We start from the raw sequence: 13,426 nt of genomic DNA, 5'->3' as shown, positions 1-13,426 counted from the left end.
GACAGCAAGGCTGAGGGATACAGACGGAACTTAAGGAACCAGAGCAGGAGTACCTGGGCAGGGAAGGAGAAGCAATAACAACAGCAGGGAAGGTACAGAGAGACTTGCGGAGAGGAACAAACACAGCTGACAGACTGGGAGGACACTGGGGGACACACGGACAGGGCAAGGCAGGGAAGAGGAGGCACCGGAACAGGGACAGAGGCAGAACCAAGGGAAGACAGGAATGAACGGAAAGTGTAAACAACAGAGAACTGTAGCGGCCAGAAAGGTGCAGGGTTAGCACACGATCACCAGGCGCCCTCCACATAGAGAGGACGCCTGAAATATCCTAGAGGCAGGAAGTACGTCCTCCAGCCCAGCCCCTCAGCGACGCCCCCACCAGAGGAAGAGAGCGGGAGGGCACGCGTCTGCGACCTAAGGCCGGCGCGTGTGCCCGCAGCAGGGTGGAAGGCAGAGCGGGTGTGCACGTGGCCGTGCAGGAGAGGAGGCGCTGCGGCGGGCGCCGCTGAAGGGGCATCGGCGGTCATGGCCGCCGATGTCACAGTACCCCCCTCCTTATGTCCTCCCCTTCTGAGATTGGCCAGAAATCTTTTCATGATAAGGGGGCATTGACATTCTCTCGAGCGCCCCCGGGACCTCTCCTCGGGACCAAAACCCCTCCAATCGATAAGAAAAAGGGTTTTACCCCTGACTCTTTTCATGGCCAAAATGTTTTTCACTTCAAAGATGTCGTCCGAGCCAATTGGTGAAGGAGAGGCAGTGGAAGCTGATTGGAACCGATTCAGAACCACAGGTTTCAGAAGCGAGACATGGAAGGCGCTGGGAACCCGGAGCGAAGCAGGCAACCTCAGTTTATAAGCCACTTCATTAATGCGTCCAATCACTTCAAAAGGTCTGATATACTGGGGGCTTAACTTGTAAGAAGGGACTTTCAAGCGGATATGTTTGGTTGAAAGCCAGACTTTGTCACCAGGATGGTACGGAGGAACATCCTTCCGTCTCTTGTCCGCATGTTTCTTGATTCGGGCACTGGCATTCTCGAGCGCCTCCCTGGTTTCCTTCCAAATTTGCAAAAATCCCTTGGCAAGAGTATCTGCTGCGGGCACTCCTGATGAAGTGGAAAAGGGCAGCGGAATACCAGGATTCTGACCTGTTACCACAAAAAATGGTGATTTGGCGGTTGATTCGCTGGGATGGTTATTATGCGAAAATTCAGCCCAGGGTAGGAGAGCGACCCAATTGTCTTGATGGGCGTTGGAAAAGTGACGTAAGAAGGTAGTCAATACTTGATTAATTCGCTCCACTTGCCCGTTGGTCTGAGGATGATATGCAGAGGAAAAATCGAGAGATGTACCCATAAGCCGACAGAGAGCCCTCCTGAATCAAGAGGTAAACTGGACCCCTCGATCTGATACGATCCGCTGAGGAAGACCATGCAGCCTGAAGATCTGGTGGATGAAGATCTCGGCCAACCTCGGGGCAGATGGCAGTCCGGGTAAGGGAATGAAATGGGCCATCTTGGAGAAGCGATCTGCTACGACTAAGATGGTGGTACATCCAGCTGAGCGGGGGAGATCAGTCACGAAATCCATAGCAATTTGCTGCCAAGGAGTTTCTGGAACTGGTAATGGGTGAAGAAGTCCGGAGTGCAGAGTTCTTGCAACCTTGTTCTGGGCACAGGTCGTGCACGAGGCTACATAGTCCATAACATCCTGTCGAAGAGCGGGCCAACAATAATAACGGGTAAGCAGCAAGAGGGTCTTTTTAGTCCCAACGTGCCCAGCAACTTTGGAGGAATGCCCCCAGCGCAGCACCTCCGAACGTTTGTCTTGAGGAACGAAGGTTTTGCCTGGTGGAGGAGTAGAGAAATTCACGGGAGCCACGGTGATAACTTTAGCAGGCTCGATAATATGCGATGGATCTTCATCCTTCTCAGGTGACTGCAAAGACCTGGAGAGTGCATCCGCTTTGATGTTCTTATTGCCAGGTCGGAAGTGAAGCTTAAAATCAAAACGGGAAAAGTACAGAGCCCATCTGGCTTGCTGGGAATTGAGTCTTTGGGCGGACTGCTGGTAGGCCAAATTCTTGTGGTCTGTGAATATGGTGAAAGGGTGTACTGCCCCTTCAAGTAAATATCGCCACTCTGCCAAGGCCATCTTAATGGCCAGAAATTCCCGGTCTCCAATGGAGTAATTGCACTCCGCAGACGAAAATGTTTTTGAAAAAAACCTGCAAGGCACCAGACATCCAGATGAGGCCTGCTGGGACAGAACCGCTCCAGCTCCGGTGGAAGAGGCATCCACTTCTAAGACGAAGGGCCAGCTGGCTACTGGACGATGTAAGATTGGTGCTGATGCAAAAGAACGTTTCAGAGCAAGGAAGGCGTCTTCAACTTCGGGGGACCAGCTGTTTGGCTTTGTCCCTTTACGTGTCAGGGCTGTGATGGGTTTGGTGACTGTGGAAAAATGAGGCACAAATTGTCGGTGGCTTTTACACCAACGGGACGAGGCCACTTGAGTACTGCAGAGAGTTTCTCTGGATCCATCTTCAGGCCAGAATCTGAGACGATATATCCCAAGAAGGGTAACGATGTTTGCTCAAAGAGGCATTTTTCGATTTTGGCATAGAGTTGATTCTCTCAAAGCCGATGCAGGACCATGCGCACGCTCCTCCGATGAGAGGGCAGATCGGGCGAGAAGATAAGAATATCATCTAAGTACACCACCACGCAGGAGTAGAGTAGATCCCGGAACACCTCGTTAATGAATTCCTGAAACACAGCCGGAGCATTGCAGAGACCAAATGGCATGACTAGATACTCATAATGCCCATCACGGGTATTGAAGGCCATTTTCCACTCATCCCCCGCGCGGATCCGGATCAGATTGTAGGCTCCTTACAGATCCAACTTCATGAAGATCCGGGCCCCTCTCAACCGGTCGAAGAGTTCTGGAATCAGCGGGAGCGGATTTCGATTCTTAACGGTGATGTTGTTCAGGCCCTGGTAATCTATGCATGGTCGCAGTGATCCATCCTTTTTCTGGACAATGATAAAACCTGCACCGGCAGGGGACGAGGATTTCCGAATAAACCCCTAGGCCAGGTTTTCTTGTATGTACACTGTCATAGCCATGGTCTCTGCTGGGGAGAGAGGATACGTTCTTCCTCTGGGGGGAACAACTTCGGGAATCAGGTCGATAGGGCAGTCATAGGTCCGATGTGGTGGTAGAGACTCCGCTTCCTTCTTGCTGAAAACATCGGCGTATGAGTGATGTGGTGCAGGAAGGCCCGGGAGATCGACTGGCCTAGGCAGAAAATGGGGACGAACTAGGACCCGCAGACATCGTTCATGTCAGGAGTGCCCCCAACGCAAGATCTCTCCTGAGCGCCAGTCGATAACTGGCTCATGCAGCCTGAGCCAGGGTAGCCCTAGGAGAACAGCATGGGACAACTGAGGCAGGATGTAGAAAGCTATTCTCTCGAGGTGGAGTGCACCAATTTGCAGGTCAATTTCGGCGGTAACCGTGGCGATGAGTTCGGGTAGAGGCTTGCCGTCGACGGAAGTGATTGCCCGCGGCTTTCTTAGGAAGACCACCGGAATTTGGAGTTTGTCAACCTCTTCTTGGCGAATGAAATTACCTGCCGCGCCCGAGTCCACATACGCCTCCATAGATCCGCGCCCCCGACCTGTAATAATCAGAGCTGAAAGGGTAAGTGGTAGAGAGGAGTTATGATCACCTAGGAGGTCCTCTCTTACCTGGCCTAGGTGGAGGCGTTTCCTGGCTTCTCAGGACAGGTGTGTACAAAGTGGTTGGCTCCACCGCAGTACAAACAGAGCCCATTTGTCATCCTCTCCCTGCGCAGTTGCTTGGAGAGCTTGATACGATCTATCTGCATGGGCTCGGGAACAGAGCTAATAGGTGGTGCGGAAGAACGCGGAATGGGAGCTTGATACAACCTAAAGGGCCTTCTCTCTCTGGCTGACTCTCTGGCGCGTTCTAAAAAACGCAGATCAATACGAGTAGCCAGAGAGATGAGATCTTCCAGGGTAGTGGGAGTATCTCGCCCGGCAAGCTCGTCTTTGATTTTACTGGAAAGGCCTCTCCAGAAGGCACCCACAAGGGCTTCATTATTCCACCCCAGCTCCGAAGACAGGGTCCAAAAGTGGATGGCGTATTGCCCTACCGTAAGGGATCCCTGGCAAAGGTTAAAAAGGGCCTCCGTAGTGGAAGCTAGGCGCCCGGGTTCATCAAACACCCTGCGGAACGTCTCCAAAAAATTCTGGATACTGGAGACCATGGGATCATCCCTCTCCCATAACGGATTCACCCAAGCCAGCGCCTCTCCCTCGAGATTGGACACTATAAACGCCACTTTGGCGCGATCTGTGGGGTATTGTTGGGGCAGAAGCTCAAAGTGCAGTCTGCACTGGTTTAAAAAGCCCCTACATAACTTAGGGTCCCTGCTATGCCTGGGAGGTTTTCCCAGGCGGGGAGGTGGAGAAGAAACAGCGTCCTGGGCTTGGGTAGAAGCGGCCGCGGAGGACTGCAAAGCAAGCAGTCGATAGTCAACGGATGCCATATAACCCAAAATGTGAGATTGGGCATCGCGCTGCTGCGCGAGCTCCTGCTGGAGGCTGGCTAAGAGAGAAGCATGCCATGGGTCAGTGGTTTGCAGGGCGGACAGCCGGGTGTCCATGGATTTCATGAAAGACATTATCCGGGACTGATATTCTCGTAAGAAAAGCAGCTCTTTCTGTGTAGTAGCCGTGGCACCAGCGGGGTCCATGGCCTGGTGATACTGTGACAATTAGGAGCAGGTTATGACCGAGAGTGGACTCTCTGGATCGCGGATCTGGAGCCCCTGGGGCGAGCACACCAGGTGAAGACCGACCCCTATACAGGGATCTCTAGGGGCAGGACCACAGGGGGCAGAAGCGCGACAGCTGGAACCAAGAGGGGCGGCTCAGGACAGCAAGGCTGAGGGAGACAGACGGAACTTAAGGAACCAGAGCAGGAGTACCTGGGCAGGGAAGGAGAAGCAATAACAACAGCAGGGAAGGTACAGAGAGACTTGCGGAGAGGAACAAACACAGCTGACAGACTGGGAGGACACTGGGGGACACACGGACAGAGCAGGGCAAGGCAGGGAAGAGGAGGCACCGGAACAGGGACAGAGGCCTAACCAACGGAAGACAGGAATGAGCGGAAAGTGTAAACTACAGAGAACTGTAGTGGACAGAAAGGTGCAGGGTTAGCACACGATCACCAGGCGCCCTCCACATAGAGAGGATGCCTGAAATATCCTAGAGGCAGGAAGTACGTCCTCCAGCCCCGCCCCTCAGCAATGCCCCCCACCAGAGGAAGAGAGCTGGAGGGCGAGCGCCCGCGACCTAAGGCCGGAGTGTGTGCCCGCTGCAGGGTGGAAGATAGAGCGGGTGTGCACGTGGCTGTGCAGGTGAGGAGACGCTGCGGCGGGCGCCGCCGCTGAAGGGGCATCGGCGGTCACGGCCGCCGATGTCACACCATGATTTAATCAAAGGTGCTTTAACTGCAAGATTGTGAAAAGTGAGGATGAATGAACTCATGGAGATCAACATCCAACACTGCGGAGACACAATCACATGTTTCTCAACGCAGTGATTCTAGAGCAATGCCCCCATCCCTAATGGGAAATATGCAAAAACATGCAAAACACAAGCCGCGGAGACACCATCACATGTTTCTCAACGCAAGCAATGACTAGCCAGGTCATTCCCCGGGAAGGAACAACCACGGTAAGGACAGTCTCCAATGAAGGAAACCACCTATGCCAAAACATGGTATCCATCCACAGACAGCTGTTTCGGGGTATTGCCCCTCATCAGTGTGGAGTAGGAAACTGGCTAGTAGGAGCAAAGCCTAGTAAAAGGCATAGGTGGTTTCCTTCATTGGAGACTGCCCTTCCCGTGGTTGTTCCTTCCCGGGGAAAGACCTGGCTAGTCATTGCTTGCGTTGAGAAACATGTGATGGTGTCTCCGCGGCTTGTGTTTTGCATGTTAACTGCAAGATGACATGATTGTAATATAATAAAGGTCAATTTTTTACTTCAAGAATAAGAATTCAAGAAAAAATTGTTCATGGATAAAAGACATCACCTGAAAATAAGCCCTAACCCATGTTTTAGAGCAAAAAATATTATAAGACTGTCTTATTTTTGGAGGAACATGATACATGATACTTACCGATTTCCATCTTTCCGGGTTTCCAACATTACACTAGGCCTCTTCTGAGTCATATGACTTTAACTTATAATAAACTATGGATCACACAGGAGTTATATAACGTTAGGAACCAGGGAATACAATAATCAGTAAGTATTTTAATACCACTACACTACTTTGCAGACAAAAACTCCTCAACATTGTAATGTCTAGCTGTTAGTTTACCTGAAATGCAGACAGTAGGGGTCAAGCTAATGTACATTATGCCACCTGACATTATTCCCCCCAACTGAGAGTAGGACCAGTGTGATAATCCCTCTTGAAGACCTCGTCATGCCATTGCACATTTGGTCTACAGAGCAATTGCCTGCTGTCATTGCAAAACTGGGACTTAACTTTGAAGAGGATAGACCTCAAGTCCAGCTTCTGTTTATGTCTTGCACCATGATAGCCTTGTAGGCCAATGTTCAGCAATTGTATTTTGATACTAGTTGCTATTAATTACATTGATTTGGTCATGGCACCAATTGTCCTGCATTTTTCTAAAGTGTCCTAGGTGCCTTTTTAAAATGTGAAAATACTAGGCCTCGTCTTTCTCATGCTACTGTGAGCAACCTGCATGGCCAACATGTGCTACCATGGCCTACAACATCTCCAGACTTGTTTCCCATAAAACACATATGAGATGTCATTAGTCGGCAATTGCAAAGGATGCTGCCAGCAGTGCATTTTGATGATGCCCAAGTGCACTCAGAATGGCAGAAAATTCCTCAGACAACCATTAATAACCTAACTGATAGCAGAAAAGACGAGTAAATGGGTGCACTTGTGCATGTGGCATTCATACTCAGGTCAGAATAAAATTAAGAAAATTGAGATGTTTTTAAAAATGTTTCCATTACTTCATCACTTGCATATTATTAACATCTATTCTTCCTGTGATTTCCATAAATGTACAACTTTTACTTCTTTGCTTTGGAATTTCAAAGTTGAGGAGTGTATTTGGAAAGTATTGGGGGATAATTTTTTTTGTTGGGAGCACAATGTAAAGAATGAAATCTGTAAACCAGTGTGTAGTACATACTTGGCTCTCATTATGAAACATCCAGGAGACTCATCAGAAGTGGGTAGACCTCTTAAATGAGCAAGATAGTTTCCAAGGCGTCGCATGCTATTATTTTAAACCATTCCTCACACTTACAGTGGGCAGTGTTTTTGCCTTTATCTATTCTGGATTCCCCTCAGCTGTCCTTTTTATTCTTTTCTAATGTTTGCTACACAAAGCATTAGTTTGATATGATGATGAGATGCTCAGAATGCAAAAAATACTTGTAGAGCAGTGAAAATAGAGTAACATTAACCCCTTCAAGACATTTGCTATACATGTACGGCGCCGTTGGTGGTGCGTTCACATACTGACAGACTATTCTGTTGGCTCACGTGCAGAGCTGGTATGATCATCAGAGAGCTTCAGCTATATATTTTAGCTAAAACCCTGCAGAAACAACCATGATCAGTACTAATGCCAATCAAGCACGTTTCACCTCTCTAATGCCACTGTTAACAGTGACAGCGACATTGATTGGCATAGCAGAGAGAGGGAGCTCTGTCACTGCTCCGTTCGGCACAACGCCATTGCGATTGTGTAGTTCCGATGATCTCAATGGTGACCCTGGGCCAAAAGATGGCCACGGTGTCATGTAGGTATGGTGGCCTGTAAGAGCTTGCTCAGAGAAGGAGCCTCCTCCCTTTGTGCTAGAGACTGATCTATTGCCTTGCAATGCAAAAGCACTGTAGAGTATTACATCAGAGATCAGGGCAGGGAAAGTTGATGTCCCATGTAGGGACAAGGTAAAAAAGTAAAAAAAAGTTTTTAAAAAATTGTTAAAAAATAAAAAAAGGTAACAAAATAGAGAAGGAAAAAAAGAAAAAATAGTATACCAATAAATACATATATTTAATGTAAAAACAAATATAAACAAAGCACACATATCACTGAATACCTGATCTTGTCCTGCAAAAATCAAACCACCATACAGCTCCGTCAACAGAGAAGTAAAAAAAAGCTATACCTCCTGATATATAGCGATGCAAAAACAATTCCTTTTTCTAAAAAAAAAAAAGTTTTTATTGTGTAGAATCATAGAATGGTAGAGTTGGAAGGGACCTCCTGGACCATCTGGTCCAACCCCCTGCTCAAAGCAGGATTTGCTAAATCATCCCAGACAGATGTCTGTCCAGCCTCTGTTTGAAGACTTCCATTGAAGGAGGACTCACCACTTCTCGTGGCAGCCTGTTCCACTCATTGATCACTCTGTCAAAAAGTTTTTTCTAATATCTAATCTGTGTCTCCTCCCATTCAGTTTCATCCCATTGCTTCTAGTCTTTCCTTGAGCAAATGAGAATAAAGATGATCCTTCTACAATGTGACAGCCCATGAGATGTTTGAAGACAGCTATTAAGTCTCCTCTCAGTCTTCTCTTTTGCAAGCTAAACATTCCCAAATCATGCAACCTTTCCTCATAAGACAGGGTTTGCAGACCGGTCAACCTTCTGGTCGCTCTTTTCTGAACTTGCTCCAGTTTGTTGATGTCTTTTTTAAAATGTGGCGCCCAAAACTGGACACAGTATTCCAGATGAGGTCAGACCAAAGAGGAGTAGAGGGCAATAATGACTTCACTTGATCTAGACTGTATGCTTCTGTTAATACATCCTAGAATTGGATTTGCCTTTTTTTGCTGCTGCATCACACTGTTGACTCATATTCAGTCTGTGATCTATTAGTATACCCAAGTCTTTTTCACATGTGCTGTTGCTTAGCCCTATTCCTCCCATTCTGTATATGCTTTTTTCATTTTTATTGCCCAGATGTAGTACTTTGCATTTTTCCTTGTTAAAAAACATACTGTTAGTTGCTGCCCACTGCTCCAGTTTATTTATATCTTTTTGAATCCTCTCTCTCTTCTCTAGTATTAGCTATCCCGCCTAGCTTTGTGCCATCAGCAAAATTAATCAGTTTACCCTCAATTCCTTCATCTAAATCGTTGATAAAGATGTTGAACAATACAGGGCCCAGGACAGAGCCCTGTGGTACCCCACTTGAGACATTCTTCCAACTGGATGTGCAGCCATTTACAACCACTCTTTGGGTCCGATCGCTAAGCCAGTTATGAATCCACCTAACAGTTGCCTTGTCCATTCCATACCTAGTCATTTTTTCAATAAGGATTGTGTGAGATACTTTGTCAAATGCTTTGCTGAAGTCAAGATATACTTTATATACAGCATTTCCCTTATCCACCCAATCAGTGATTCTGTCATAGAAGGAAATTAAGTTAGTCTGACATGACTTATTAGTTACAAACCCATGCTGACTCTGTTTAATCACTTCATTCTTATCCAGGTACTGACATACATGTTGTTTAATAATTTGTTCAAAGATCTTTCCTGGTCTAGAAGTCAGACTCACCGGCCTATAGTTGCCTGGGTCCACCTTCTTCCCCTTTTTGAAGATAGGAACAACATTTGCTCTTCTCCAGTCTTTTGGGACTTCTCCTGTTCTCCAAGAATTTTCAAAGATTATGGAGAGGGGTTCAAAAATTTCTTCTGCTATCTCCTTCAGTACTCTGGGGTGTAATTCATCTGGACCTGGAGACTTGAATTCATTTAGGTTAGCTAAGTGTTTCCTCACTATCTGTCTGTTTATAGATAGCCTGGATTCTTCTATTCCCTTAATAGGACAGTGAAGAACAGTTGATGTTACATTTCCTTTCTGAGAGAAAACAGATGCAAAATAGGAATTTAAAAGTTCGGCCTTCTCAACATCCTGTCTTACTATTTCATCATTTTCATCCTGTAAAAATTCTATAACATCTTTGACTTTTCTTTTACTTTTGACATATCCCCAAAATCCTTTATTATTGTTTTTGACGTCTCTTGCAAGCCTCAATTCATTGTCAGCTTTAGATAATCTGATTTGTGCCCTGCAGGTTCTGCAGACAGCATTATATTCTTCTTAGATATGCCTCCCTTTTTCCATTTTATAAACATTTCTTTCTCACTTTTTAGCATGTGCTTAAGATCTGTGTTCATCCATCCTGGTTTCCGTAAATGCTTCCTATTCCTATTCTTCCCTCTTTTCAGCATTGTTAACAATTGTGCTTTGAGAATTTCATTTTTCAACATTTCCCATCCTTCCTGGACATTTTTGTCCTTAAGGATATCCAGCCATTGGATCCCTCCAATTCTCTTTCTGAATCCCTTAAAATCAGCCTTTCTGAAATCTAACCATGACGTCTGAGTCTTCACAGGTCTTCCTCCTCTAGTTATCCAAAATTCTAAAATAGCATGGTCGCTACCTCCTAGGGTCCCAGCCACTTTTACCTCCTCAACCATTTCCTCCCTGTTTATAAGGATTAGATCCAAGGTAGCAGTTCCCCTTGTTTTCTCCCTTACCTTTTGGAAGATAAAGTTGTCAGCAAGAGAGGATAAGAATTTCCTTGACCTGTTAGTTTTGCCTGAGAGAGATTCCCAACAAATGTCTGGATAGTTGAAATCTCCCATGATAACTATGTCATATTTTTGATAGAACTTGGCCATTTGATGCATAAAGAGTTCATCCATATCTTCAGCTTGCCTGTAGTAAATGCCTACAATGGTGTCCTTTCCATTGTTCTGTCCTTGTATTCTTACCCAAACAGTTTCCACAGAACTCCCAGTCTCTGAAGCTTCAATCTCTGTGCAGATATACGCGTTTCTAACATACAATGCGACTCCTCCTCCTCGTTTATCAAGTTTGTTTCTTGCAAATAAGTTGTATCCTTCTAGCCTTGTATTCCAATCATGTGTATCGTCCAAGTTTCAGTGATTCCAATGACATCATATTTCTTTTCCTGTGTTAGTAGTTCCAGTTCTCCTTGTTTGTTGCCCATGCTTTGTGCATTAGTATTGAAACATTTTAGTTTACGATTGGTTTCTCTTTCTCCAATATTTTTATTATTTAGATTTTTTTGTCTTTGTTCTTTCCTCCCATTTCTAATAGCAGAGTTATCAATAGCATTTGTCAGGTGTATGGCTTTTTCTGGCCTTTTGCTTCCCTTCCCACATTGTTCTAGTTTACAGCTCTCCTGATGAGTGTAGCAAGGCGACTTCCAAATACATGTTTTCCAATCTTCGTAAGGTGCACCCCATCTCTAGCAAGTAGTCCATCGTATAGGTAATTCACTCCATGATCCAGAAATCCAAATCCTTGCTGATGGCACCATCGACGTAGCCAGTTGTTCACCTGCAGAATCTTATTCCACCTCCTTGTTCCATGGCCATCCACTGGGAGAATGGAAGAGAAGACCACCTGTGCTCCCAGTTCTTTCACTTTCTTGACTAAGTTTTCAAAGTCACTGCAGATGGTTTCCAGTTCGTTTCTTGCTGTGTCATTTGTCCCCACATGTATTAGCAGGAATGGGTAGTCATCTGTAGGTCTGAAGAGTCCTGATATCCTGTCAGACACATCTTTAATTTTTGCACCTGTAAGACAGCACATTTCTCTTGAAGTTATATCTGGTCTGCAGATAGCGGCCTCTGTTCCTCTCAACAGGGAATCCCCCATGACCATCACTCTCCCTTTCTTCTTCACAACATTTTTCTTTCTCCATCCAGGAGGATTCTGAAGGCGTACAAGGTTGTTGTTTGTGTGCAAAGTCTTATCCTGATGTATTTCTTCATCATTCTCCTGCATGAGAGCCTGGTACTGGTTCCTGAGCAGTATGGGTGCTGACTGCCTCCCGATCCTCCTGCTTCTCTGGGTCACATGCTTCCATTCCTCTGTTTCTTCAGGTGCACTTCGAATTTCTTCTCTTTCTGTAACACGAAGAGATAATTCTGCTCTGTCTAAGAACTCTTCACCTTCCTTAATGATCTTTAACGTAAATAACCTCTCTTTGAGATTTTGCAACTTTTCCTCCAACAGGGACACAAGCTTGCATTTGTGGCATGTGAAGTTTGGCTTTTCCACTGTTAAGTCTGTGAACATGTAGCAAGAAATGCAGCTCACCAAATGGCTCCTGGCCTCTTCCATATTGAGATTTTAAAACGATGAAAAATGAGCCAAAATTCGGCGCGCGGTTTACTGATTTCCTCTTTTCAGCTGCAAAGGCCAAAATCCAGTGATCGTTGAGCTCGCGGAGACTCTTCACTTATCCTAGAAGGCACTGGAAATATGCAAATGATCTCCTCAGGACTCTTCCCCTGGTGTAAGAGTAGAAAAGCATTAAAAAAGTGCACATTATAAAATTGCCGAACGACATGTCCTTGAGGAGAGATATGCATCGTCGAGGTTTGTAGTTTTCGTGATATAAGAGTGGGAAAGCAGGCTCCAGCACATATAGACCTGAGAGAGTTAATAAGGCATATCAGGACCGGGTTTTATGAGCTGTCAAAGAGATGAGTGCGACAGACTGCTCACATATCCCCACCATGGGGGTGTGGTATGGCATATAAAATGGAGACCAGTTTTCTCATTCATTGTCTGGTTCTGGAAATGTGTAGCTCTCCAGTGTGTTGGTCTGTGCTAAGGCCTTAAGAACTGGGCACTCACCTGAGCAGGCAAACCCACAATACTGTATGGACTATTTACTTTGTGTTTTCACATTGTGCTGGAAAACGCTGTTTGGTTTACTGAGTGGTTTATGCAGTCTTAGTAAACCAGCCTGGACATTCCTGCACTACCTCAACTGCAACCAAGTGAGTAGAAACCCTACAACATATTTGGAATCAGCACGTCCAGAATGACCCAGTCTATAAAACTGTCACACTAGTTAACCTCTTCTGTGAACACGGTAAATAAGAAAAGGTGGAAAAAAAAAGTTTTTCATCACGCCACCAAGCAAAAAGTTGAATTATAGACGATCAAAAAGTCAAATGTAAATAGAAATGGTATAGCTGAAAACCTAATCTTGTCCCGCAAAAAACAAGGTGCCATACAGCTCCATCAGGTGAGAAATAAAAAAGCTGTAGCTCTCAGAATACAGTGATGCAAAAGCAATTCTTTTTTTAATACATTTTATTACTGTGTAAAAGCAGCAAAACATAAAATCAAGACATATATGTGGTATTGCTGTAATCGCACTGACCCAAAGAATAAAGCCATCTAATCAATTATAGAACACAAGGAATGGCGTGAAAACTAAATATAACCAATTCTTGACCTGCTGTTGATTTGTTTAT

General features: G+C 45.8%; 1 protein-coding gene across 1 annotated transcript in view; it reads left to right on the top strand.

Annotated features, from left to right (window-relative positions):
* SLC2A12 (solute carrier family 2 member 12) overlaps window positions 1-13,426 on the top strand; it is a 119,197-nt gene that overhangs the window by 69,014 nt on the left and 36,757 nt on the right. The window lies entirely within an intron of this gene.

Source organism: Dendrobates tinctorius, unplaced genomic scaffold (assembly GCF_039654945.1).
Source record: "Dendrobates tinctorius isolate UK_male_01 unplaced genomic scaffold, ASM3965494v1 ptg000046l, whole genome shotgun sequence".
Classification (NCBI taxonomy): Eukaryota; Metazoa; Chordata; class Amphibia; order Anura; family Dendrobatidae; genus Dendrobates; species Dendrobates tinctorius.
The sequence above is the reverse complement of the archived record's forward strand: the minus strand, read 5'-3'. Positions and strand labels throughout refer to the sequence as shown.